Raw genomic sequence first — 27620 nt, 5'->3', positions numbered from 1 at the left:
GATACCAGTTTGTCGGTGTTAGAAAGTGTTCCATCATTCTAGATTAGTGAGGAATAAATTATTATTGTGTATAGATCATGACTCAGCAGTCTGCTAATAACAAATTGTTATCCCTTCCCTGAAATTATGGTGAACACATGGTAGGTCAAAAAATGTTAATGTCCCCCCAGTCCCCCACAGTTCCAGGAAAAAAAGAGGTCTATTCATACATACATTGGCAAGCATGTTATGAGATAAGACCAAGAAGAAGTTTTGAAGAACTTGCTGTTCTAACAAAACCCACTTCCCTTTACGGGCTTCTGTCCATGAAGAAGTTACACAGCACAATTTCAAGGGCAATTTGAAATGCCAAGTTATTTTCCTGTACATCAAATATCTATGTAGTGCTATTTGAGTTAATTCTCTTTGTAAACTTCTAAAATGTGAGGTCATAAGGTCAAGAGAAATGAACAATTTTCTTGGTGTCTCCACTGAAATAGAAAGTTAACTTTTTATGTAGTTTGTTTCTTCAGACTTTTTTAAATGATGCTTGTCATCCACTCTCTTGATTTTGTCATAGCATGTAATTTCTTCACTAAAATCACATGCTGTACAAATCAGTCAGTCCTTTGCAAGTGTTTTGCCATGAACGTTTTTTAAAATTCAGACAAACTAACTGTCCAATTTCTCAACTATCTAGAATGTCTTTTGATATTATATATTTTTTTAAGCTAGTCTCATTGCTGGTAATGATTTTGCATTCATTTCTAACAATGCTATAGGACTGGTAAATGTGCACCTTTTAAGACTCCTAGGACACACATAAAACATTCAGTGGATCTCGTTTCTGCTTTCTGTTTATTTCCTATAGCATTTGGGTGGTACCATAACATCTTGGTGACTGTGATGGTACTGTTGAAAGATTTGTCAGAATACATAGAAGATTTAGTATAAACTGATGAAGATTTCACACTTTTGAAATAAAAGCAGTTTTGGAAATGTGGAAAGCATGTAATTTCTCTTCCCATAATGAGAAATACACTGCTGTGTTTTTATTGTGTTAGGTGGGATATAAGCCTGTGGAAAGGGAGAGGAAGGAGTAAGTCATTCTTGTGCCTTCGCCATACAGGTTCTTCAGCACATTCTTTGTGGTGTTTGGCTTTACTATACTCACAGAGTGCCTTGCCTGACATAGGTCCAATGGATGAGAAATCTGGCTTCCTCCTGCTGAGTAACGAAAGGAAAAGACAACCAGTGAGTGGTTATACATATGTATACATATGGAGGTTATGCCACACAACGGGGTGCCTGTCTCTGACCTAGTCCTAGACGTGCTTGAATTGCTCCAGCGCTTTCTCTCCTCCTCTCTTGGTTTTCCTGTGCCTCTCTACTGGTGGTCTTCTGTATTCCATGCAGATGTTTTCCCCATGTTATTTCATGGTTATTTTTCAAGTGGTTTCTTAGTAGAAGGGATGGAGAGTCCACACTGGGAACATCTGTTCTAACAATTTTTCAAAGCAAACAGCAGATGGCATTGCTGCTTCCTTTTGATCTTGCAAGAAAAGTCCTGTGCCAGTTGTGTTGCTTTAAGTTTCAGGCTGCGTGGTAATGGCCTACATGAGCATTTGCTTCTCTCTTTTCTCTCGAACAGTAGCACTACTTGCAGATGTTTACTCTGCAACTTTCTATTTTAGCTTTTTTTCTTTTTGTGACCCTAACTCCTACTAGGTGTCATGTTTGTTGTTTTTTCTCTCCTCTCCTCATAGAACTTTACAGTTAGTGCCATATGATTGTTATCAATTCTCTTTATTCATATGCAAATGGTGGAGAAATCAAAGGTTTGTCATTGTCTTCAACTTTGATTTTTCTGTAGTTCAACATCTGTGTATAGTGAGTTGGGAACTTTATACATATTTTTCCTCTTTTTTGTAAGAAAGCTTTATTTCTTAAGGCAATTTCTTAGTTTCTAAATAGAGCTCTTCTTTTTATGTAAATTTTGACATTCTAACAATTCAATGTACTTAAGTATGTATGAAATTTGAAATGTTTAAGGAAATTTTTAGGCACTTTCTTTTTAATTTTATTAATTGAGTTTTTATCTGAACCCGCTTTCCAATATACGTTTTAATGTTTGATCATCCTCATACATTTGTATGGCTTCTTTAGGTACTTTGTGGTCAAATCTTACTGTACAGAACAACCAAGTTGCTCTTTTTAATAGGTAACAATATGAGGAATTAAATTTTTATGCAGGAGGTGAAAATATGACAAAGAATAAGCACAGTTTATAGTGAAGGGGAGCTGCAGTAAACTTTGTGTGATAGGGCTAAGACTGTTACCAAAAGGGCATAGTAACAGATATAGGAGGAGTCTCTGGGGACAATTCAGGGGTTTACTGTCAGCCTGATGTGGAATTTAGGAATGTCACTTCCCGTAAAAAGCCTGGAAGATTAAGGTGGAGCCTTTGAGCACTCTCTCATTTCAGAATTGTAAGGCTGTTAATGGAAGGTAGAGTACACAAGATTTTGCCTTGTTTCTAAATTATGCTGAATTGCATTTGGTCATTTTATATGGAGGCCTGTGTGACTCCTGTATCAAAAACTGTGGGGCATTTGCACAGGCTCCTATTTTCAGCTCTCCTAAATTCACTGTTTCATTGTATCTGATCCTTCAACCTTCACTTATTTATGCTATACGGCCATACTTTTTATTTTATTTCTGTTTAAATGTGAATTTTCTGAAGCAGTGCATGCAAATAATGATCTTATTTAATGTCCAAGTTTTAAAATCTTCTTTGTAGTTTTATAAAATATCATATGTCAGTAATGTTAATTTCTGTTCCATATATTTAATTGATGGTTGGTTGCTGTGCACTCCTTAGAATGTCAGTGCTAATTCACTGGGGGAAAGGGGGTGAGGGTTTGTTTGTTTTCAAGTATTAATTTTAAACCTTCTGTAAAAGAAAGGATCTGTTTATGTAAGTGATATAAAATGCACAAACCATTGGCCTTGAATGTTCTGTCTTCTTTAGTGAAACTTGGTGTTCTATATTAAACTTCACATATAGCTTGAAATGATAATTGCAAACAAGAAATAAGAAAAGAAAAACATTTTCTGACACAGTTGTAAATGGCTTTGGTATCTTTCTACTGTCCAGAAAACAGTAACTTAATTATTATGTACTAGGCAATTTCCCTAATTGAAAAAAAAAGAAAATTCAGGCATGAAATAGATACCTTTTTGCCTTACTTAATTGAATAATAAAGAAAATTTCAGAGTGAGTCAGAGTATCAAAAAAAGATGCCACTTTGTCCACATCCTAAAACTGAATCCGCTGAAGAAATTATTTTACTCAGAGTTTTGCATTCCTCCCTTGTTAGCATTGTCATGCCTGGAACAAGAAGGAGGATTTGTGTGAGTTCACTCCAGACTTGCATCAGAGGAGTCAATTAAAATTACTCTGGCTGCAAAACTAGAAGCACTAAAGTAGTGCACCAAAGGAACCAAAGATAGGAACCAAAGATAGGAACCAAAGATAGGAGCCAAAGATAGGAACCAAAGATATCACACTGGCTCAAAGATTTATAATAACATAGCCTATTAATTATATTATGATAGTTTTAGAGCTGTGTGACAAAATGGTGTTAGCCAAGCATGGTAGGCTCTTAACGTTATTCTTTGATCCGCACCAAAAGGGAATTTATTTACTTCTGCCAGCTAAAAGCAAGATCTGGTTCACCAGTCCTCAAAATGCTGTTTGCAGCTTGATTAGAAGCAATTGTAATTCCTGAGGGTCCCATATTGCGCTAAATTTGAGTAATACTGGAGGGCTTGAATTTGTTGTGTCCCTAGAATCTCCGTATGTCAGTTTCACCTCATTTCACTCTGAATGCTAGACTTATTTAAAAGGATAAAGAAGAAAAATAATAGAGAGGATTTCAACAAAAGATGGGTGGTAATATATTCAACTTGAAAATTGGAATCCAAGGTACAAAACAGAGAATAATAAACGATGTGTTTTTACTCGCCAGTGTCTCTCTAGTTTCTGCTTATGATTTCTCTGAAGTGTCTTAACTGAAGGAGCCAGAGATTTGATTGAATGGTGTTCTGTCTCTTAGTATTGTCATTTAAAAGTGAACCTGCTTTTTTTACTTAAATTGCATTTGCCAACAATGGCATGAGCTACTCAATAGCACTTGGCCCCTTGAATGCAATTTCAAAACTGATTTCCAAAGGTGGTCTTTCTTTTCCAAATTAGGATTGTTTCATTCCAGTAAACCATATAATCTGAGTTCATGCATTCTCTCATTTTCCAGGTGGAGACCGTTCTTCAATTATTTTCCTTGAGAATTCTCTTTATGATTCTTTGATGAGAAAGTAAATTTAAGGATACATGGCTCAAAGGTTGACTGTGACTCTTTTTTTGGTCAGGTTTGTGTCTACTCTACACTGGTGGCAATTTAATCTATATTTGTTTTCTAATCACCCTGGCAAATTTCCAAGAAAGGCAAATATTCTTCTGCTATCCCACCAACTTGTGGTTTGAGGACAGATGAACTTGGAATGAATATTCTTTCTACCATGTTTTATTCATGTGAGGAGCCAAGAGGACATTTACATTACATTTATTATGTGCAAGTGTAAAGGACAAGTGGTAATCTTGCCATAGTATTTAATGTTTCTATTTTTGGTGTTTAACACAACCTAACCTTGAACATTAAGAGTGTAGCTGTAACTCCAACACTAACATAAGCATGCCAAGCATTTATATCAGGCTAGATTACTCACCACTGTTGGAGCTAAATTGAACTTTTATTCTCTAACTAGTCCATTTGAATACCTAAGGAGACTTCAGACATTCAAGATAATGGGAAAAGTGACCAATATCCTGATTTGTAAAATTTATAGAAAAGAAGTGGACCTTCTTAAAAATCTTTAATCTCTCATTTTTTTTGTAGTCTATTCATTCTAGAAGGATGGACTGTGGCACTGTGAAAGGTATGTTCTTAAATACAGGAGCATTATGGCATGCATGGAACCCATGGCAGATGGATGGATATTGGGAAGGGAAGACAGAAAAGGAACATATGAGCAGCACTGGGAAAAAAAATGAGAGGAGGAGGGCTCCAAAGAAAACAGATAAGGAGAGGCAAGAAGAAAGGTGACATCTCATGTCAACAAGGACAGGAGGGGACAATGGCAGGATTTTTTTGAAGGAGAGTGGTACAATGTCTTCAGTTTCACAAACTTTGGTGAGAAGGAATGGTTTAAGGAGGAAGTGAAGCAGAACAAGTAATTCACTGGTACTGAGTTCACAAGCACTGGAACAGAAAATGCAGGAATACATTTGATTAGCAGGTCTTGAGTAAATAACTAATATAAGGCTTATCCTGCCATTCTCTATAATTGCATGTTAATACTTAATTTCACCACTTTGGTGAAAACAGCACATTTAAACTGCTACATCTTTAAGGTTTAATGAATAAGATGTTGAGCACAGTATCATGACAGAGTGCTAATTACCGTGCCAGCAATCTAATATTTTATTTGTCTTACATTTTGTAGCAGTGCACGTGTATGTTGTGCCATGCCATCCTCTAAAGTAGCCCCTGTTTCAGAAGGAGAAAAGTTTCTCTATTAGTAAATGCAATGGCATCAGGTCTCTCTGCTGGTGTTGTATAGAAAAGACAACATCCCTGAAAGCTTTACATTCTCACATTGTTGGAGCTTCTAAGTTTTGTCAGGTGCTGGTGGCTTGGACCTAACACTGAGTTGTAACTCAGGAGACAAAACAGTTGGAAAACTTGGAGAAAGGCTCTAAGGGTCAGCGAAATTTACTGTGGGCAGCTGCTGCTTCAAAGCAACTTGCTATGCAGAAGCCTATTAAGTAGTCGTAGGTTACTTTCCTGCTGTTTCCCCAGCATGATGAATGACGTTCTGAAAAGTGAAAGGACTTCCTGTGCCACAGAGGCTTTTGCTGTGACTTCTTACCCAGACCCAGTAGCTTTCAAGACACTGACTGTACTTCCAGCTAGACGTTGTTATGGCTCTCTGTAAATGAAGTGTGTTCTGCACATGATGCTAGAAGGAGTTTGTTTTCATCTGTAAAGGGTACTTTAATGCCATCATTTACAGATAGTCCTATTTATTTTCTAAACCATCCTTTACAACTCAAAACAGCAATACATTTTCACTAGGAAATATGTTCAAGCGGTGGAGTTCGGTATGGGAAAATTTTTTTCCAAAGTTTTGGTGTGATTCAGCTTTGAAACTTCTTAATTTAATGAGGCAACAGTTATGAATTTCATAGCATTCATATGTAAAAGTCTGTGTTCGCATACATTCGTATGTAATTCTGCCCTATTAAATCAGAGTGCACTTGAATGTAGGGTAGGGTTAATTCATTGCTTTGTAGTAACAATGGATTTTAGAAAGATAAGCACTTCTAAAAAGCATGTGAAACTAACAAAAATCTATATGAAATCAGCTAAGATTATACATCTTGTGAGCCAGACTACTTGATGACTCTAATTAAGATGATTATCTTCCCTTCCATACTTAAGTGGGAAGTGTAAATATTGATGTATCAGTAACAACATTGTAATTGTGTAGGTTTGGGATTTTACTTTTCACTTTATCACAGGAAACAGAACATACAGCTAAAAGACAAAATACTCTCAATGGAACTTTTATAATTTATTCCAAATATATTTGAAGACAAAAATGTCTTTTTACATTCTAAATGGTTCAAGATACAAACCATGGCCAAGTCTTCAGCAGAAGCCTTTGCTGGAATCATTTAAGAATGTGAAGAAAGAAGGCTCATGTATTCCTGCTGTGTGTCTCTCTTGTTGCCATTTATTCACTCCCCTTCATAAATTTTTCAATCTTTTGCCAATCATAACCAGATCTAGCAGAGGGTTGGAAGCCTCAGAACTGTTCAGCTTCAATAAATTATGTGAGAAAAGGATGAGATAGGAGTGCATCCACTGGCTCAGAGCAAATGTCCAGTGAGCTCCCTCTGACAACAACCATGAGTAAATGGTTAGGAATGTTTCTTCTAGTATCTTTTCCTTGCGTCTGGTAATCACAAAAGGGACTTCCTGCACCCCATCTCTGTCAATCAATTTACTCTTATTTCCTTGCTGACTAGCAATGTTTGAGGTAATAGTCTTGTGAGATACGACTTCACTCTCTGAAATCCACATTGACTCTTTCTTTTATAGAATTAGTGGCATATGGACAAATATGGTGTGTTTTACTATTCATTTCTAGAGTTGTGCCAGGTGCAGAGGTTGGACATTTTGGGGATTTTTTTCTCCCCAGTTCTCCATATCCACCCTCTAGTCCATGCATAGGATCTTGTTTGCTGTTTCTCAGTATCATTCCTTCGGCTTCTTCATTACTTAAAAGAACTTAATGACTCCATTTACATTTGCTGTGAGTAAATAAGACTGTGACTGTTATAAGAATCCCCTGAATTAGCATCTCTCCCTGTAAGTAGAACTGAGGTTTAGACCAAAATGTATTTTGTGTTCAGTTACTCTGCTTTGAGATACTTTTACTGTTTGCTTGTGGTTCTCCACTGTACAGAATGGAGAACCTACATGGCAGCACACATGTGCATCCTCCAATACTCTTTCTTGAAAATCAGCCAAATTACTTAAACAATTTATATAGTACCTCATCTGGCCAGAAAGTAACTTATAGGATTTCAGGGGGAGTCAAAAGAAGTGCATACAAATAATGTGATATAGCTGGATTTTTTAGAGACTTTCAAGGAGGATCCTCATGAAAAGTTGTTTAAGAAACTGGCAGAAAATAAGGAAAAAATATTTGGATTGGATAAGTAGCTGAAGAAAATCAAATATAAAATAGGAGTGTATGGTCAGTTTTCACAGTAAATGGAGGTCATCAGTTAGTCTTTTCAAAAAAAGGGATCAATAATGAGGTGACTGTCAGTGATACTATTATAGAAAGAAATTAAAACAAGGACCAAATATAGAGAACTGCAGAAGGAGATTACAAAGTCCATTTCATGACTGTGAAAGAATTTTAGATAAAATCAGTGTAGGTTACTGTCAGTTATTAGGCTGAGAATGTGGGTATTCCTTACATATGAAAAGACAGAGTTTGAGACATCTCATCACCCAGTAGTAAGATCTTGGGTTTATAATACTTCTAAAGAAAAGTAAAAATATTTGTGCTATATTCCTTTAGCAAAAGATACTAATAGTAGTCCTGCAAAAACATTAGCTTAGTATCAGTCAAAAGAAAACCAATTCAATGTTAGTAATTACTTGCAAGGGAACATAGAACAAAACAACAAAATTAATGTTTCTTTGTACAGCTGTTGTATTACTGTATTTTGAAGACCATATGAGGTTGCAGTCTTCCTCTGGCTCCATATAGACATGTAAGAATTTGGCAGGATTCTGGGCATGGTGGCAAGGCTCACCATGAAGCAGTATTCATACAGGGGACATACAAACAAGTCAGACTTTTTAGTTCTGCAAAGAAATCCTGAGGCATATGAAATACAGAAGGAACCACCTCTGGTGTGGGGAATCCCTCAGCTGTAAATTAGTGAAGTCTTTTGTAGGGGGGAAGGGTAGCTCAAGTCTGGTTTTAACCTGTCTACTGACAGGTACTGGCCTAGATGGAGCTTTAACCTGGCCCACTACAGCCGTTCTTATGATCATATGGATTAACAACATGAATTAGCCTACTGTGGTCAGGTTAGGCCAGTGGAGAAGAGTGGCAAACACTGTCCTCAACTTTGTTTCATGCACAGATCCTCAGCAAGTCCACTGTTTTTTTTGTAGTGTGTGCAGTTGGAGACTAAGCCTGCATATAACTGAATGTAAAGTACAGTGTGTCAGTGGTTTGAAATTTTTGCAGTCATTTAGAACATACTCTGAGACTCAAGAGGGTCAAACAATGCTTAAATTGGATGGAAACCCAGACAATTTATGACATGGAAAGCTCAGTTAAGGGCCCAAACTATGTTTCCTTTTCTGGTGACGTGATAATATAGCCATCTACATATCATTACTGCAAAGTCATAGTTGTATTTCCTATCAAAAAGTACTTTTGAGAGAAATATTCTCTCTTTTTCACCCCCACCTTTGTTTCTTTTCCTGATATTATGTAAGAGCAGGAATAGCAATTTTTCATGATTTTTTTTGTGTTCATCTTCCATGCTCAGGAGACAAAAGATGCAGAACTCTAGCCAAATTTATAGATTTGCAACACTGGTATATGTAGTTGATAAAATGTAATCTTTGAAGAATACTGGTTGTGTGGCCACATGTGCTGAATCATTTTTAGATGTAACACCTAAACTCCATCCTAATGCTGGCTTCATGCCAGCATTCATGGTTCATGGAAGCATCCACAGGACTACTTATGCATTCCCAGATGTGGTTTGTGTGCCTTCCTATTCATAGAGGCTTACTGCCTTCCAAATTAGTAGAAAATCTGCAACACATATGCTTCCAGAAACTGTCTCAAAATATGATGATTTAATACAACATTCCTTTCTGATTAGGAAAACTACTTCCAATGAACTATCTACTTAAAGATTTTTATCAGACATCCAAACTACTGATTCTGTTTTTAAATGATGCTTTCCTTGGCTGTATATTACCTCATTCTGACATCTCACACAAGGAGATTAGTTTTCAGCTTGTAGCACACTGGTTTAAAAGCATTCCCCCTTTTATATTAAGCAGAAAGAACAGCTCATAAATTAACACTTACTTTGTAGTGTTATCAGTGTTCTCATTGCCTCAAAGCATTTGAGCTGCCTTGATGCACATTAACCATAATAATTGTCAGTCAGGCACACAGACATAAAGGATATCTCATGATCAGTATTTTTTACAGTGTGAGTACACGGAAGATACTATGGTTCCAGCACATGAAACAAAAGTGTGAGATAATGAAGATAGAAACATGAGACAAAAGAATTGATTCAATAAACTTCAGTTTGACAGTGCAAATGGTGAATTTTTTGAGTGGTGATCCCAGGCTTCTGGGCCATCATTGGTAAGGTTTTCTCCTTATTCTCTTCCCCTTTGAAAATATCCTCTGTTTTGCCCTTTTCTATCCAGAGAAGATGATCTCCAATAGTGTAAAACCCAGACCTTGTTCTCCCTTGATTCACAGAAAATATTAGGTATAAAATCGGTTTTACAGACAAAAGTCTTGATTTATTTTATTACCATGTTCCACAAAATATTCAGAGTAGTTTTCTAATACAGGTTTCCAGAGATCACATTATAATAATTTGGTTTGAAGACTACTGGTTGAAGGAGCTACTGAAGTGGAAAATGAAAAGAAAATTAGTTTTTGAAATTTAATGAGACTCATCCATCAAATTAAAACCTTTGATAGAATTTAAAAATCTTTAATTATGGAACGCTTATTTCTTCTTCCCTATTGAAGGAGAAAGGGGAGAATCTTTCCACAGACATTTGGGGGTTTCAGTAGTTAGGTTCTTCAGTTTTCCTATTCATGGCTATTCACAACTTTCTTCCCAAACTCCCCAAGATTTTCACATGTAGAAGATTTCTGAGAAATTGATTCTGCAATATCACTCCTAATCACCAACAAACATGCGGCATTTCAGCCACACCAGGAAGAGGATTTAAGATGATTCAGCCTTGGATTAACACCAGCCCCTTCAATGCAAAGTGATGAATTTTAGTCACTTACATTAATTTCTCAGCCAGTTTTGTAGAAATGCTAGAAGCTAGCACAGCATGTGAGTAATATGATACACAACTCTGCTAATATAAATGATAGCTTAGCTGTAGAGTTGGTGAACAAATGATTTGCTAGTGTAACCTAATACTCCAGTCTAATTTGATGTTGCTAGAAGCTGAAAGGAGACACAAATGCAAGATGTAAATCTCTGTTTAATGCAGTGTTTGATTGCCACAGATGGATGCACTTGTAGGCCAAGACAAGTAAAAAGAAAAAGATAACTTTATGGACTGGAAATATTTTGCAAGGTTTTTACTGCCTGGAAAAGAAAAAGATGTAGGTCAGAACAAAAAAGTGAAGTGGAAACCATGGAAGAGATGCACAGATGATTTGTATCAAATACAAAATTCAGCTTACTTCAGATCTAATTCTTTAAGGAATCTGAGTCAGTTCCTATGCAGGTTGTCGCCGTTTGCACTGTGACTTCCCTGCAATATTGTTTTTATAACCAAACATCTCCATTCATCAAATGATGTAACACTTATTTTTTTCTTTAAAGTGAAACTCTGTGGATCTACAGGACTTTAGTTGTTAATTTCCAGCATCCTCAGAACTTAATTCAGAATCTTGTTCCTTCAGTGGAATTATCTGAATTACCAGTTGGTAATTTCCCTGTTACTGGTCTTTTTTGAATGGCTGGATCTAGATTCTGTTTAGCATTTTCCACCTTATTTTCTAGATCTGGAAGCTCTTTGGGTTTTCTGAGTTCCCTGGAGTAAAATGAGAGCAGGAAAACTGTACTATCCCTCCTGCTTATCGTGAGATCCTCAGGGAACTCAAAGACTGGAGCTCTGTGAATGACATCCTCGTACACATATGGAAGGGGTCCTTGGGCTGCCTTCATTCATTCATTCATTCATTCATTCATTAGTGATTAAAGGGATAAATGTTTCAATGTAAAGGTGCTAAGAATTCAAGAGATGACCAAATGCTTGAATCTGTAAGTGAACAAAGAAATACTGGCTCCTTTCCAAACCTTCTGAATCAAACTGCAGGGGTTCATTTTGTGAACTGAACCCTGCAGGATTCACACAGCTGTAGAGAGAAATCTAACACTTAGGCCAAGCGAAACAATTCCAGGATCCAGCAAAGAATTCCTAAACCACACAAGACATAGAACTTACTTTGTTTCTTGCTTTCACTTTTTAATCTTTATGCAATTTATCCACTTATTGTCTATGTCCATTATTGTCTATGTCCTTACTAACAGTAAGTAACTATTCTTTACTTGAGGACAAATCATAAAACCTTCAGTGAGATTTTCTTCAGGCAAACTGTTGTTGAAGTCTCTAGAAGGTAGAACTTTGCTCCAGTAAAATCTGACTCTTATGTTATGACCTTGAATGACTTTTCTTGACTTTTTGATAAAGGACCTAAATAAAATAAATAGAGCTTTGAGCTGAGTCATCATTCATTTTTTCAGAATTCTGTTTTCTTCATAATAAAGGCCTTTCAGGTTGCAAAGTAAGGTTGCAAAGAAATTGTTGATGGCTAAATTGTGACAGAGTGGATTATTGAGTTAGTGGTGTAGGGGAAAACAAACAGATCTACAGGATCGGATTACAGGAAATCAGGCATACTTAATTGATGCACATGGAGAATTTATTTTTTATGTTGTATGTGCAAAGAGGAAGTTGAGAAGTACAGTTTTTGCTTCTGGAAGACAGATGTATATACCAAAATGTATAGTTTCTCAATACTGTAAAGTCTTTAATGATTAAGTATGGAACTTCTCTGTATTTATGGAGTAGACAGACAGAATTCAAGAGGATAGTTCTGAAAATCATTCATATGCATATTTATGCTGTTTGAAGTGGAGGTGTAAATGGAAAACAGCCTTTTTTCTTTGAAACATCGTTGCCTGTTTCACCTCGAAATTTGTTAGCCTTATTAGTAACTAAATAAGTGAATGTGTTGCTGCTGTAGCAGGTTATAGCTCTCTCTAGAACACTAAGTTCATATGTAGTAAGCTGAATATAAATTAAAGGAGTACAAATTAGGAAAGCACTATTTTGAGATAGAATTCTGTGATGAAACAACTAGTGCACGCCTTCCCTTGCTTAGCTCTGTTCCTTTTTTTGAAAGCATGTATCATAGTGACATGGGATCCGCAAGCACTTAGCAAATTGTTCTAAGGGCTAACAATCATTGTGTTAAGAAGTATTTTGTTTCCAGTCTTAATTTATCTGGGTTTGGTTTCCATTTTTATGATCTTCTTACAGCTTTATCCACCATGAAAATGAGTCCTCTATTGTCAAACAAATCATCCCATGTGTACATGTGAAACATAGCAAAGTTCCAACATCACGTTAGAAACTATGTGTAGTGCAATAGGTATTTTAACTCTCTTTGTCTTACTATTAGTAAAAACCTTTCTGCTTGCTTTAATTTAGAGTATCTCCTAGGTGGACATTGTTGCTAATAACTTTTCAACAAATTTCATGTGACTAAATCGCTCTATGTGTCACTGTGTTCTAGCAAAATAAATGAGACACATACTGTGCAGTTTCACCAGACCTGGAGCGGACGTGGAAAAGATATAAATGTGTCAGTATTACGGGAGGGAAAATACATAAATGCACATGGTGACTCTCTTAAGTCTTGGGCTCAGTGTGATACTAATTCATTTTGGTGACATTTGGAAAACTTCTCCCAACATTAATAATAAGTTTATAGTGGGGGGTAATTCTGACAGACACAGTGTTGAAATAAAAACTAGAAAGAATGTCCATCAGATTTTACAGGTGCATAGAACATGCATTTGCAGTTGATTGATGATCTTTTTGTTAAAGGTTGACATAATGCTGAATGGAATGTTTTGTTTATATATGGTGGTCTAGTTTATTGACCAGTACCAAAATGTATGACCAATTTGGGACTTCATACAGTGTCTCTTTTTCTTCCTTTTTTTTCTTCTCCCAGGAAGAAATTTCTATATTTGTCTTCTCTTATGATTATCAGAATATAGATGCTCTTTGATTATTTTATAAATATGATTTCCTTAAAATATTTTTTCTTTACTTGTGTTCACTTGAACTGAAAATTTAGACAAACAAACCAGAATTTTAAGCAATACTTAGGAACAGGATTCTGGGAGCAACCTTCTTATGCAAATGTTACAGAAATTAGGTTTTATCTGAAGATGAAATAACAGTTGGCATATAATTTGAATAGATCTTCTATTTGACTATTTCTTTTTATTTCACTTAAATAAAGAAATATGGAAAAAAAAATCCAAATATTTCTATCCCCAGTGTTTATAAATGGAAGAACTGAAAATTTGTCACAAGTATTTAATAAATAAGTTGATTTGTTTCTTCTATAAGATCAAATCAGTGGAAGAAGAGTTGTCTTTAACCTCACTTCCCATTCAAAATCTTAAGACTAAAATGAACTCTCAACTGCAACAGCTACTTCTCTAAATATTGAATTGATTTTGAAATTATGAAGTGTTGCACACTCAGAGCCATTCTTTATAATCATGTAAAACTTAAGCTTCCATTTTAACTACATGAATGTTTCTCTTACTTGTAATAAGTGTGAAATGAGAACCACTTTGATTCTTCAATCAGTTTTGTCAGTCAAAGTTGGAGTCTCTAGATACCTTTCAGTCAAAACTGACATTGATTCTGAAAGTTGGATGTTTAAAAGTTTAAACAAAACTACTTAAAAGATCCTAATATCAACTCCTTAACATTTTAGCTATGATTTTGTCTTCCTTGAGACTGCACATGTGTATTTGTGTTTATTCAGGAAATAGAAAGTATATCAGTATATTGGAAATATTATTCAATCTGTTGATCTGCTTTCATCTTACTTGTCTAAAAATATTATTATCTGTATAACTGTAAACTCAATGTACTTCTCCTAGGACAAAAATGGAGATGCTTATTAAAAATTTCCCCCTTCATTGGCTGTGCCAGAAAACATAGAATCCAGAACAGTTCTGCCTGCCCTGGATCATCAAAGTATATGGATTGAAATATAGTCAGGGAAATTATTTGCTTGTAATCCAACCAAGTCTGAAGAAAATCTAACAGAAAATGTTAAAAAATAAGTAACTAAAAGACCTGCATGTATCTAGGTTTCAGATACAACAGTGTGTCAGTCAATCCAAAAACACAACAAACACCCCCAGGTGTGTGAGTCTCAGTGCAGTGACCTTTGAGTCCCTCCAATGCAGGGCCAGGAGTTGGACTCGATGAACGCTGTGGGTTCCTTCCAGTTCAAAATATTCTATGATGGGCTCAAGTTCTCTTATTCTTCATAAATGCAGAATATTTTAAACATTGTTTGTTTTTCACCATACCTTAAGAAAAACAAAGTTAGGGAAGTTAATAGCACCCAAGTGGATCAGGTAATCTTGGCTCTTGGGCATTCTCAGAGGAATAAAGAATGTGTGGTCTTTTCACAGTCAGTTTGTCTTGTGAAAGGACCACATTTCTGCCTGATGTTCATTTTATAGACTCCTATATTTAAATAGTTAATATTATAATTCTTGGATTTTCCACAGACACAGGACTTAATCTATTTAAGAGTTGTCCTCACTAGCCAGGACCTACGTGGAAGAATTTAGCTAAATTAAGTCTGCTCTATACACCTGATTTTATTTCTGAAGGAAATTGGTTTAGAATCTCTTCCAGTCATGTTCTGGTAATGGTCATGTTCCTACAAAAAAGGTGAAGGACTTTTAAGCAGGTGATATTCACCCTTCCATCTCCTGAATCCAAGTCCATAATGCACTGTACTGATGCCCTGTACGCAGCCTCTCAGTTTTCTTTAGGGTGCTGTAAGTTTTGTTTTGTTTTCTTTCTTACCAGTGTAACGAGTGAATGTAGAAGTCAGATAGTGGCATTGAGAGAGTCACAACACACTCTTCTGCTAAGACCAAAGACACTGTCTTCCTCAGAAGACGGAATTTAAAGAATTGGAAGAATCATAGATACATGAACTGACAGTGTAAAAAGGGAGGACTAAGTGAAGGAAGATAAGCTTTATAAAGCAGAGTGGAGGATGTTTTCTGTGCTCTACAAAATCTGGAAATGAGACAGTACCAATGAATTTCAGTATAACTGTAAGAATATTTGAATGTGGATCCTTGTTGAAAAATGTTTAGATTAAAGCTCAGGTAGTCATAAGTGATGTAATTTTTTTTAAAAAGTAACTTATGTCAGCAATTATTAATGTATTCAGTGTATTCATCCTTCTTCATATTGAACTTTTTTCAAGTACCTCATAAAGTAATAAACATTTTGCTTATTTCTGCACAGCGTTTACTGGTATTGATTTGTGAGGAGCTGAATGAAAAGACATTTTGTTGCTCTTTCTTCTGTATTTTTAGTGAATTTGATTTTTTTGTGTGTGTGCAGGACTCAGTATAGTTATCAGGCTGATCAACTAAGCCACATTATTTAAAAGGTTGGACTGTCCTACATACTGAATGTCAGAGGGGGCATAGTTAGAAGAAGCATTTAAAACTGTGTTCTCTCTTGTGTCATTATGGGTTTATGTAGTTTAACACAGTTGCATAATACTTTGATCCTTTTCCTTACAGGCCAAAAACAGTTTATCAGTGTTGGTTTTGCTTTTTTGAATTTATAATTCTAAATATTTGATTAATGGTAAGATTTAAATATTGCTTTATCTTCCTTCCCCACACTTAAAACTACTCAAACTGCAGGCTCTTTAAAAGAAGGTGCAGCCTTCCAGTCCAGTGGTTAAATTACTTTTTATCTGCAAAAACAAGTAAACTGTAATGAACAGTGTGACTATCAATTTGACAACTGTTAACTGTTGCCAGGGAATTTTCTTGAGTTTGTGATATTCCTCTAGTGAATACTTTGGTTTTAATTGGGACTTTGTGACTTTTGCAATGCTTAGTTTGGCATATAACTCCCAAGTTCAGGAATAATTGGCTGGTGTTTCTGCTATTTATCATGAGGCAGTGCAGATAAATGCTCTAATAGTTGCACTGATTTGACTATAAAAAATTGTCATTGATGTCTTTTACTTTTCTGTTATTCTGCAAATGTAAATCAACCCTTGTATAAACTTTGTATCACATGGAACTTGAAAATATGGAAACTGATATTTTAAGACCAAAAGCAAACTCCTGTGCTATACTGAAGTCAGAGTACTGGGAGGGAAATAAGTCTTTATCAGACGTGAAATTACTGATTAAAATATTTCTGTACTATAAGATCATTTTAAATAATATGCCATCTAAGAATGTATTTTGTGTATAATAACCTGAAGAAAACATGCATGCAGTAGATATTCAGGGCTTTCTGTGCAAGGAAGTTTAAACATACATCAGGTGTCAGAGCCTGTTGGAAAACTCTATGTCATGCAATTCAGAGCAGACCTGGTAAATCTATTCATCATGAGCTGCAGACCACCACTGTGTTTGCACTGCAGAAAGCTGCCCTTTCTTTTCTGGATAATAAATGATCACAGAAATGGAAATGAGTCAGACCTTTCAGAGCAGCCAAAGACAAACTATCTTTGATTCCAGTCCTCTTGATTCACCTGTACATATTCCATGTATTACTCAGGTGCTAAGCAGAAGTGCTTTTTGTCTTTGAGGCTGAATGGCCCTTTAGTTTAAATTAGGGACGTTCACTGGTCTTCCCTGAGAAAGTAAAATAAATTTGCTAGTGGTTACTAGTTGTAAAAAGCTGTTAAAATACACAAGTTCTGCCTCATTTCCAGTGAAATGCTGTGACTTAAGAACACTCATTTATTGTTACACAGTATGATGCCAGACGGTCCAGGTAGATGAAACCTGATTCTCTCTCTTATTGCTTTAAGCATTTCATTATCACTTGTGGGTTGTTTCAAGAGACAAGGAAAATATAAAACTCCTTGGAGTGAAGGAGTAACTTGCAGCTGAGATTTTTTGTGGGTTGTTAGAGTTTTTCTGCAATAAATTGACTGCATTTGACCTTTGACTCAGGAGGACTTTATGGTTTTCTATTACTCAAGAAATGTTTCCATAATGACAGTGCTGTGAGAGGTGAGATGTGTAAAAGAAACTGTTATGTAATGAAACATGAAGAGACATACATGAAATACTAAAGGCTTGACTGGGCAAGTCAGCCTGTGTCAGCAGTAATGCTGAGAACATCTATCATTGCAGAAGCTGTGCCCAGTCTGTGATACCCTACTGCAAGCTAGGTATGCAGTCAGATTGCTGAAGTGAAGCCCTTTTTCACTGACCTGTTACAATGGTATGAAGTGTTAAATGCATTTGTAGATAAGCCATCTTGTTTGCTATCTCTAGACAGCAAGCTGTTACTGATTCCTACCTTTGCTTTCCCAAAGGTTTTTAGTGATTTCTTATGAATGACACTATATTTCTTATGAATATAGTGTTAGCTTTGAATTTTGCTATTTTTTTGTTCTAATTATGACATTAAAAGTTAGACATTAACAATGGTGTGAAATAAGTCACAATTGTTCCTTCATTTAAATGCAGTTAGATAACTTTTTAATAGTGTTTTAATTCATGGGAAGCTATGTCCATACTGAAATAGACCATAGAAAAAGTTCACTTCATTTTAAATTGTATTTCCCTGGTATTCATGCCTGACATCTCTTAAAGACATGATAGTTCCATTTCCCAAGTTGCAACTGCTTTTAGGAAAGATTGTAAAGCCTTGCAGATATCTGCTATTTAATAGGTTTCTGATTCTGATTAAAAATCTCAACACTAGACTTTGATTACCTTGTATGTTAGGAAAACACTTTACAATAGGCAATTGTATTTCAATACATATCACTGTCATTGTTAAAGTTAGTACAGGCTAGTTAGGTAGAATTAACCTAGCTGAAAAAGTAGCTTTGCATTTACAACTTTCCTGGTCTCTTAAGTTAGTGGTATATATAATTATCAGCTTGTTAACAGGTTGTTGGGGTTTTCTTTCCTTTTCTTTTTTTTTAAGAAGAAATAGGAAAACTTTGAAATTACTGGTATCATAAATCCTTCTGTTTTCAACATCTTATTTTCTGTTAATTCTGCAACAATTATTCCCAGTTTTGGAGTATACTTAAATTTTTTCACCGTGCTAACACAAAAGCAAATAATTATCAATTTGTCTTCATAGGATGCTTCTGGGGCAGGAAAGTTCCAGCTTTTCTAGTTTCACAGCCAAGGAACTACAGCATCAGAAAGACTGAGTGGCATATATAGGTCACACAGGAAGTCCTGTGTTTGGACTGAGGATTGACTCTGTCTTATTGCATCTTTTGTTCACAGTGACACATAAAAACATTTGTTATTTTAATTTTCATTTCATAATTGTGATGCTTTGGGTTTCTTATAAAGTTAGTAAAACTTCTAATAAAGTCTTAGACTAATCCCTAATCTTCAGAATTAAATCCAGACCAAGGGTGTCTTTTTCTGTTAGCATATTTTTCTAAAATTATTTTAATAAATTTTAAACTTTTTTTCATATTTTAAATTTATTTTCTTTTTTTTTTTTCTTTTTAACTTTTTGTCTATGAACTTCCCGCTTTAGCACAGACAGGAGGTAAAAGAAGAAACTGCAGTATCTTCAACCTGACAGAACTCAGACTGGCAGGAAATGTCACAAAAAATTCAAAAACTTCTTCACAGTGTTTTCAACTATGAGTCATTTTAGTCAGGTATGAGAGGAAAGAGAAGCACAAGATGTGAGACTGTGAGCCCTGGAAGTTTGGGGGATGGGGCTGTCCATTTTTAGCACAAAGAAACTTGATAGGATTTGGATGACAGTAACACGACCAGCCCTGCCACAACCAGCCTATCTTAATGAGAAAGTGAGGGAAGCAGATGACCAGCTGTGCAAAAACCTACTAACCACATTTCTCTGCCCTCAACAGACCATTCTTACCCAACCATCTCCATTGCTTTAGGCACTTTCTGAAGTAGTTCCACAGTTTTTTTGCTGTCCTCACCCTTAATGTGGATGATTTGGACACATATTTTGAACGTGGATGAATTGCCATCACATGTTCATGGAAAAACCCAAGCATTCTTCCACTGCTATGTCCTCACAGTGCATCTCAGCGGGCTTTTAAGGTCTCTGCAAAGAAATACAGGTTGCAGATAATTCCATTTCCTTTGACACCAAATGGATCTAATTCTGCTGTCAGAAGGAAATCTTTTTCTTTCTTCTGCTTATTAGCAGGTACTGTACTTTTCCCAGTCTTTAAAAGTTCCTTATTCATCTGTGTTTTCTAAAGTATTTCACAAAATCCAGTGAGGGTAAAGAGTAAGCCTGTGCTGAACTCTTCATTCTCTGGCTTCAGGAAACAATTAGTTAGAGCAACTTCTGGAGTTTGTTTTAATAATTAATGTGTTATAAAGAAGGCGTAGAGGATTAAAATGGATTCCTCACACCCAGAAACTGTTAACTGTCTTGCTTCTCTAGATGAAACAAATTGTTATACTGAAAGCAACTCTTTAACTTAAAACACTTATTATTTATCTATCATTGGAGATGCCTCTTCATGTTTTAATTTACAGATTGGCATAGTCCATTTTAAAAATCAGTCAATATTGCAAATATTTTAATATTTTTATTTTAAATTCCATATTCTATAAACTCTAGGTTATGAAGTGCTGCATTCTAGGAGGCAATTCATAAACGTTTTGCCAGATCTTTTTAAAAAATTTCTTTGTTTGATCATGCCCTCTGATGTTTGCTTTCCAACTTTGAATACTCTAGCAAACATGTTGTAAGGACACTGTCTGAAAGTACAATCTGTAAGCACATACTGCTGACTACTCACAGAATTTGAGTTATAAATATTTGTTGCAAGCAGTTCTAATCACTGAGTTTAGTATGAAAGGGAAGAGACTGAGCAAAAACTGTCGCACACCAAGGACAAAATAGTACCTCATATTATTTGCCACTTCTTTAAATTGCACAAAGTCACATAAAACTCATGGTTGACCTCTTACAAATGATGTAAGGGATATGCAAGAAAAAAAAACCATACTTTTTACTAAGAAAAAATGTATACTACAGCTCATGAGATTATGACATCTACCAAGTTTATTGATTTCCTCTGTAGATATGGTATACACTGTGGTATACACTTTTAGAGTATGTAGAAAGAAACCTTTCCTTAAAATACTCTTATCTCAAAACAAAAAAAAACCAAAAAAATACTGTCTTGCTGTAAATATGGTTGAATGGAAATACTGAACAAAATTTTTCAGTTTTATAGTAATTTCTGTTTTCCACAGCATTTCAGATTGGAGGGATTTTTAGCTGGCTATTTAGTTGTTTAGAATATTTCAAGATCAATTGTACATTTACTATTGAGTAAAAATTCATTATTGGTATTTTCCAAGTCTTCTGGTAGTAGAAAGCCATAGACTTTGTATTTTAAGTATTTTGAAAAGTGCATTGTAAGGCAGGATATTGTGGGCCTTTTTTTTAATGTGAAACTTGGTGGAATGAATCCATTTTCAGATTGGAGCATTAATTACAAATCTGTTTGCTTCACTGGAGGCAAGCAAGAGTGGAAAGACAGTGTCAGGTAATACAACACCATGAAGGCATCTCAAAGAAGTTCCTGTGCACATGCCTTGTTTCTTATGATAATAATGCTTTGTGGTGACCTGCTTTCATGCATGTTCCCAAATAATTTTCTAATTGTTGCAAAACTAATGTGGGTTACTCTGTGTTGCAAAAAACAGACTTCATAAAAATGACCATCCAAGGGAAATCTGTACTTCCTATATGTTTCTAAAATTCCTCAATCTGTGGGCAAGGATGAGGCTGTTATACAGAGCTTCAGATGCTGGAACACAATGGAAAATGTTCTTGAGAATGTAACTATTGAATGATTGCAAGTAGAAGATAATATCTTTAAGTGTTTCAGTAAGATGCATTAGTTTTTCTTCTTTGAAAATCTGTTTTTTATAATAAGTAACCAAATGCCTATTCCCAAAACCTTTTTCCTCTCTTGCCATATTAGACTATATGGCAAGTCTAATTAGACATATTAGACTTGCCATATTAGACTCCATTATTAGACATAATGGAGCCCCATAATGTTTCTGCTACACCAGAAGGGCTGGGGAAGGTGGCAGCATTGGCTTGGTTTGAATTTTGACACCAAAATCCTAAGCAAAGCTTTTCCCATGGGACTAAATCACAGGCACTAATATAGTGAAAAGTTTTGGCAAATTTTCAATTGAATATTTGCCTGCTCCTATGTCAAAAATTTACCTGAAAAAATACAGTTTTACTTAAAATTTTACAATTGAGGGGTCTAATCCATGCATATATTTAGATTGAATTATTAACTCAGTGACTTAAACTTTATAGTGTAAATGCATTTTTGTGTCTCAGAAGCACCACATGCAGCCTTACTTTGTCAGAACAAAAACAAGGTGGTGTGTTTACAGCAGAAGTTAAAAGAAAGGTTGGCTGCACAGCATTTTTTGTCTTTATTCTATGTGTTGTCTACACTACCAGTCAGACCCTCCACCTGAGGCTTTTCTCCTGCATCCCAGGCTCTTAAATATGCAATGTTTACATTCAGATTTAAACTGTAATAGCCAACAATACAATGAAACAATGAAAAAAATATGTTCAGATGCAATGGCTCTGTAGGTCTGTCTTTAAAATACTCTGAAGACCTATGTCAGCAATAGAGGCAATTCTCATGTTTACATGTCTCTTTCAGGAAATCAGTACAAAATCTGAAGTATATTTTAATGTACATGTTGTTGAATGTTTAATGTAGTAACTTTAAAAGTAATCCTATTCTACTACCTTTATCCGCTAGGTGACAGCACAGCTCTTTTACCTTTTTTTTATTATTACCCTAGGTGCTTTTTTAAAAAGCAGTTCAGCACAAACTATTAAGAAAATCTTCTTTCCAAGTGAAAAGTATGTGCCGTGCATGCTTCTTTTAATCAGTTAAATTTTTATATGGCGAGGAAATTTTTCATAGTATAGTTACTTTAGTTAATGCAAATAAAATTCGCTATCATTGATCAAAGTTGTTTAACTGTGAGAGATGGTGCAGAGTAGCTTAATTGCTTTCTGATAAATAGCTGTGGAAAAGCAAGTCCTGGAGATAACTGGGGAAGAAAAGCAGTTTTCAACCCCAAGGTAAGATATGCAGCACGATTATACTTTTGACTATACTATTGGTCTGTAAAAAGAGCTTAAATTAATAAAGCTTTCTTCTTAATAAATAATAGATTTTGCAGTGCAGTAAGCCTTGTTTGCGGTGATTTAATTAGAGATGCACTACTTTCAGTACTGTATTTTATAGTTCATTTGTCTTCTGCTCTAGTAGTTACTTCCAGTTTTCTGAAAATTCTTGAGAAGCCCAAGCATCAGAAAGAAAACAGGAGATAAAGTTTACAGAATTGTATTTCCATACAAAATTGCACGCATTTTGAAAACTGATCCTGGCTAAAATTCATTTCACTGCAGTTCTGTGCTTGGGTCAAGTTACGTCTCCAAGTGTCCATAGACAAGTTAGGCAATGCTCTGGGCAAGGTTTAATGTACTATAAATACTAACTTCCCTATATATAACATATAATTAATTAAAAGCATAATTTCTCAGGTTTAGAAATTTTACATGCTTCTGTAAGCCAGGTGCAAGTATCAGAAAGGCCACAAGTGCCACACTTTGTGTTTATAATAAATTTTTAAAAATATATTTGATGATAATATTTGTTTTGGATGAGATTATTTTATGTTACACTATCAAGCTGCTGGTTGTTCAGTGGTGGAATAATTGCATGTTCATACTAAATTGTCTTGACTCTTAATAAAGAATAAAAATTTGTTACATAGCAGAACTATTTCCTTCTATCATTCTGTGAATAAGTCTTTAAAATGAATACCTAAATATGTGCAGTAGGCAAATTAAATAAGCAAAATGAACACTGCACAATAATAAAAGAGGCTGGTCAATAAGTAAAATGAAATAACTTTACTGATTTGATGGGTTGTCTTACCAAGCATCTTCAATAGAAACCTTCTAGAAATCTGGATTTTAAATATTTAGGAAAAACAGACCTGTAATAATTTATAAAGTGTCATTCCTGTAAATAAATTTCAGTATGAGTTACAGAGCTGATTGCCAGCTGAAATTTTTGACAAGATTTATGCTCTGGTTACTAACCTTCTTCCCCAAAACAGTGCAAGTTTGAATAGAATTCGGCCCATTTATGTTTAATGGCTGAGGACCATGTAAGGCTTACACATTTAAAATTTATGATAGAGCAATACAAAGAATTGCATTGTACATTGACTTAGGATTGCTAGCAACATTAAAGGCTGGTTTATTTCTTGGCTTCTAGTAAAATTCTGTGGTTCACCTTTGAGACATCATTTTATATACATGTATAAAACTGTTATTTTTTTGTCTTATTACAACATGGAATATGAATATTTAATTTAAAAGAAAGAGTTCCTCCCTGAATTACATAATTTTCCTGTTTTTTTCTCAAAAGGTAAAAATCAAGTACCAAATTTTTCTACCTAGTCAACTGCATTGCCATTATAACAATTTTCTTTTAGGCATAAAACAAAAACTAAATACATGCATCCTTTGGCTGCCCTGCATAAGAAACACTTCTGTACCTTTCAGTTTAACTGTAAAACAGTTACATGAGAAAACTCGCATACCTGATTTAAGCACTTATGTGGATAACAGACACTAAACAAAGTTACCAAGTTTTCTTACTGAGAAAGAAGATTGCAAACAAAATATGTTTCCAAAAATGTTGCATTTTTCTGCAATATTTAAGAATAAATAATTTATTACAAATAATTTAAGAATAAAAGTAGCAATTCTATTCATAACTTGTGGTTAAAAATGTCTAACTTTCATAATAAACTGGTATTTTGGGGTGTTTGGGAATGTACTCAGGCATTTAAAAATCAACTAGAGAAGCTATGAGTGGCAGTGACTTTTTAAACTGTGTATTTGAAAAATAGTTCTGCTTTCTTGGATTTTATTAGTGGTTTTCAGGCACATTTTTGTTAACTTGTAAACTAAATAATATTTTATTTTTCCAGATAAAATTCTAAAACCCCACAGTTTTTGAAAGCATCAGTGCTAACAAAGTAGCATCTTTACTTTTGGAAATAGTTGCTGTCTGAGAACGCTTTTCCAGAGGGAAACTTTGCTGAGCTCTGTTATCATTTGTTTCTAAGCAGAACAGAAGTTACCTAAAAATTCCTTTTTAAGGGAGGCTGGTACAGTACAGCTTAATGTACCAACACCCTGTTCCTGTTTCTTACCTTCCTCATATTTCACTAATGACTTCAGCTAAGTTGCTTGTGATTTATAGCAGTCCAAGAGAACCATCAGGTTGGTCATGCTTTTAGCAGCTCTTTCTACAAAATAGGATGTGAAACAATACCTTCACTACTAAAGTCTGGTCATCTCTATTCCATGTTTCACAGGAAAAATTGATGGCTTGATTCTGAGCTTGCTGAAACCTTTAAAAGCAAGGCTTTTCTGTCACCTTCAGCAGGTGTGAAGTCAAGTCCTTTGTTCTGATTCTGCAAGGATTTATGTGCACACTGCTGCATATCTATTAATTTCACATAACCAAAGTCATTGCTGATTTGAGATGCCTGAGTTTTAGCAGTATTTGTGTTTTTACTTGCAAAAATTATGGTTCCATTATAAGTTAGAGCTCTATTTTCAGTGCAGTTTTGTCTTTGATTTTGTCTTTGCAAAAAAAAAAAAATGGATGCATTTAGAAACATACAAAAGAAAAAATTCTGGAGCATAAGAAAAGTAACAGATAGATGGAGTCTGAGGAGTAAAACATCACTGTTCATAGATTATATAAAAAATGAAATACCAAGATTAAAACAAAATGCAGTAGTTGGAAAATGCAGATGACTGCAGTTTTTTCAGCAGCAACAATTACCTCTGCTGTTGGAATGGTTGAGAATCTCATGACAGTGGAGGTATTTATCCTTCTGACATCACTGGGAGAAAAAGCCCCATTTTGCAGCAGAACACTGGGGCACAGGCTCTACAAGTTACCTAAATTCTTTCAGAGTTCCCCAAGGCTGCATGAGTCTTCGCTCTGTATGTAAGCCATTGCACCATCTGCCATCCTCTAGATGAACAGCATTGGTTTCTTGCTACTAGCACATCATGTTATGATTCTGCCATCTTTTTTTCAGCACAGGAAAGAAGGCAAGTTTTTTCTCCCATTTTAAGTAGTAAAAAATTAACATAAAAGTGACATTTCTATTTATTGGTATCATTCGAAGTAATTTATGAAAATGCATTAGTTAGCTGAACAATGAATGCCTCAATTCTTTCTTCTTTCTATCTCGAGGTGCCCTTTCTGTGCCTCCTGAGTTCCTTCCTAATGCCATCCTGTAACCTTGCTAGCTTTTGCCATGTGCTCTTACATTTGGGCAAGGGCAGTGTGAGCTGCAGCTAGTTTGGTGCATTGACTATGCAGTCAGACTAGTAAATAACACCTGCACTGGCTGGCTGGCTGTTGCCAAGCAATTCCTAAGCCTAAAAGTTTCACTTTTGATAAAACTGTTAAGACTTAGACTAGAAAAGTGTCCCATTTGACTTCACAGCAGCTAATTTATTTTTAAATTTAATATTAATCAAATAAATAGAATAATCCTGTGTAAGATACCTATTCCTCTGGTAAACATAATTGAAAATGATCAGTGAATTCAAGGTGTTCAGAATAGATAAGGTTGGAAGGTGTCTCAGGAGACCCTTGAGTCCAACCTCCTGCTTAAGGCAGGGCCAGCTAGAATAGATTGCCTAGGGCTGTGCCCAATTAGGTTTTGTGTATCTCTGAGGACAATGTCTCCACAGCACCTGCGGGCAACCTGTTCGGTCTCACCATTACAGAAAACTCTTAGCTGAGGCAGAAATTCCTGTATTTCAGTTTTCCTCCCTTGCCTCTTTTCCACACAGCTGGGCACCACTGAAAAAGGACAGTCTCCTACCCCATGAGGTGTTTATACACATGGATGAGATGCCCCTGAGTTTTCTCTTCACGAGGCTGAACAGTGCCAGCCTCTCCAGATAGATACATGAGAAGCTCCAGTACCTTAATAACCTCCTGGGCTCTTTGTTTTACTCACTCCACTTTCTCTCCCTCTCTCTGCCTCCGTACTCTTCGGGTACAAGACTGCACATGTTTTCTGTACCTGTTTTTACAGTTCAGTACTTTTTAATGCATTTAAGCTTTACTTAGAAGCAGAAGGAGTATTTATTTTTTTTTAATATATCAACCCAAATTTTTTTTAAGTATATTTTATTTCTTTTTTACCTGTTCATAAAATACTAACATTTGCAGAAGCTGAGGAAGGAATACTAGCCCATACTGCAAGGAGAATACTTTTTTTGGTTATGCAAAAGAGCAGCATCTTTTCTAGCACTAATAGCACTCTTTATTATTCTGGATTTGTGAATTTGGATTTGCCATGTTGAGGAAAAATAACGCTGGAATCCAGTCTTCTGATTATACCCAAAATTTTAATGAGGCTTCTTCAGGCTACTGACTTCCCTTTCACACAGAAGTGCTACAACTACGTGGCATTTCAAACTTTCTGAATGCATTATTTCACTGTGTTGTGAGTGCAAAAATAGAACAATGTAAGTAGTACATTCAACTATATAAAATGTAGTTATAACTTTGAGTACATTTATCTATGAACCTAAATACATATACAATATATATAATACATGTATCTATGGAAAAATATAAAAATACAGAACTGACTTATAAATTTTTTTTTTAATCCTCCCCTTTTGATTCTGTTGGGCTCTCAGACATAACTGATTTTCAAAGATACCATATTATTCCTCAACTGTGCACTGTGTCATTCTACAAAAGGTACTGTA

The 27620-nt window shown here is 35.3% G+C and overlaps 1 protein-coding gene across 2 annotated transcripts in view; it reads left to right on the top strand.

The window, feature by feature from the left end:
• The window catches only part of SLC25A21 (solute carrier family 25 member 21), a 232392-nt gene that overhangs the window by 82204 nt on the left and 122568 nt on the right, over window positions 1-27620 (top strand). The gene's annotated exons all lie outside the window — the stretch shown is intronic.

The sequence above is a fragment of the Cinclus cinclus genome, chromosome 6, assembly GCF_963662255.1.
Source record: "Cinclus cinclus chromosome 6, bCinCin1.1, whole genome shotgun sequence".
Taxonomy (NCBI): domain Eukaryota; kingdom Metazoa; phylum Chordata; class Aves; order Passeriformes; family Cinclidae; genus Cinclus; species Cinclus cinclus.
The sequence above is the reverse complement of the archived record's forward strand: the minus strand, read 5'-3'. Positions and strand labels throughout refer to the sequence as shown.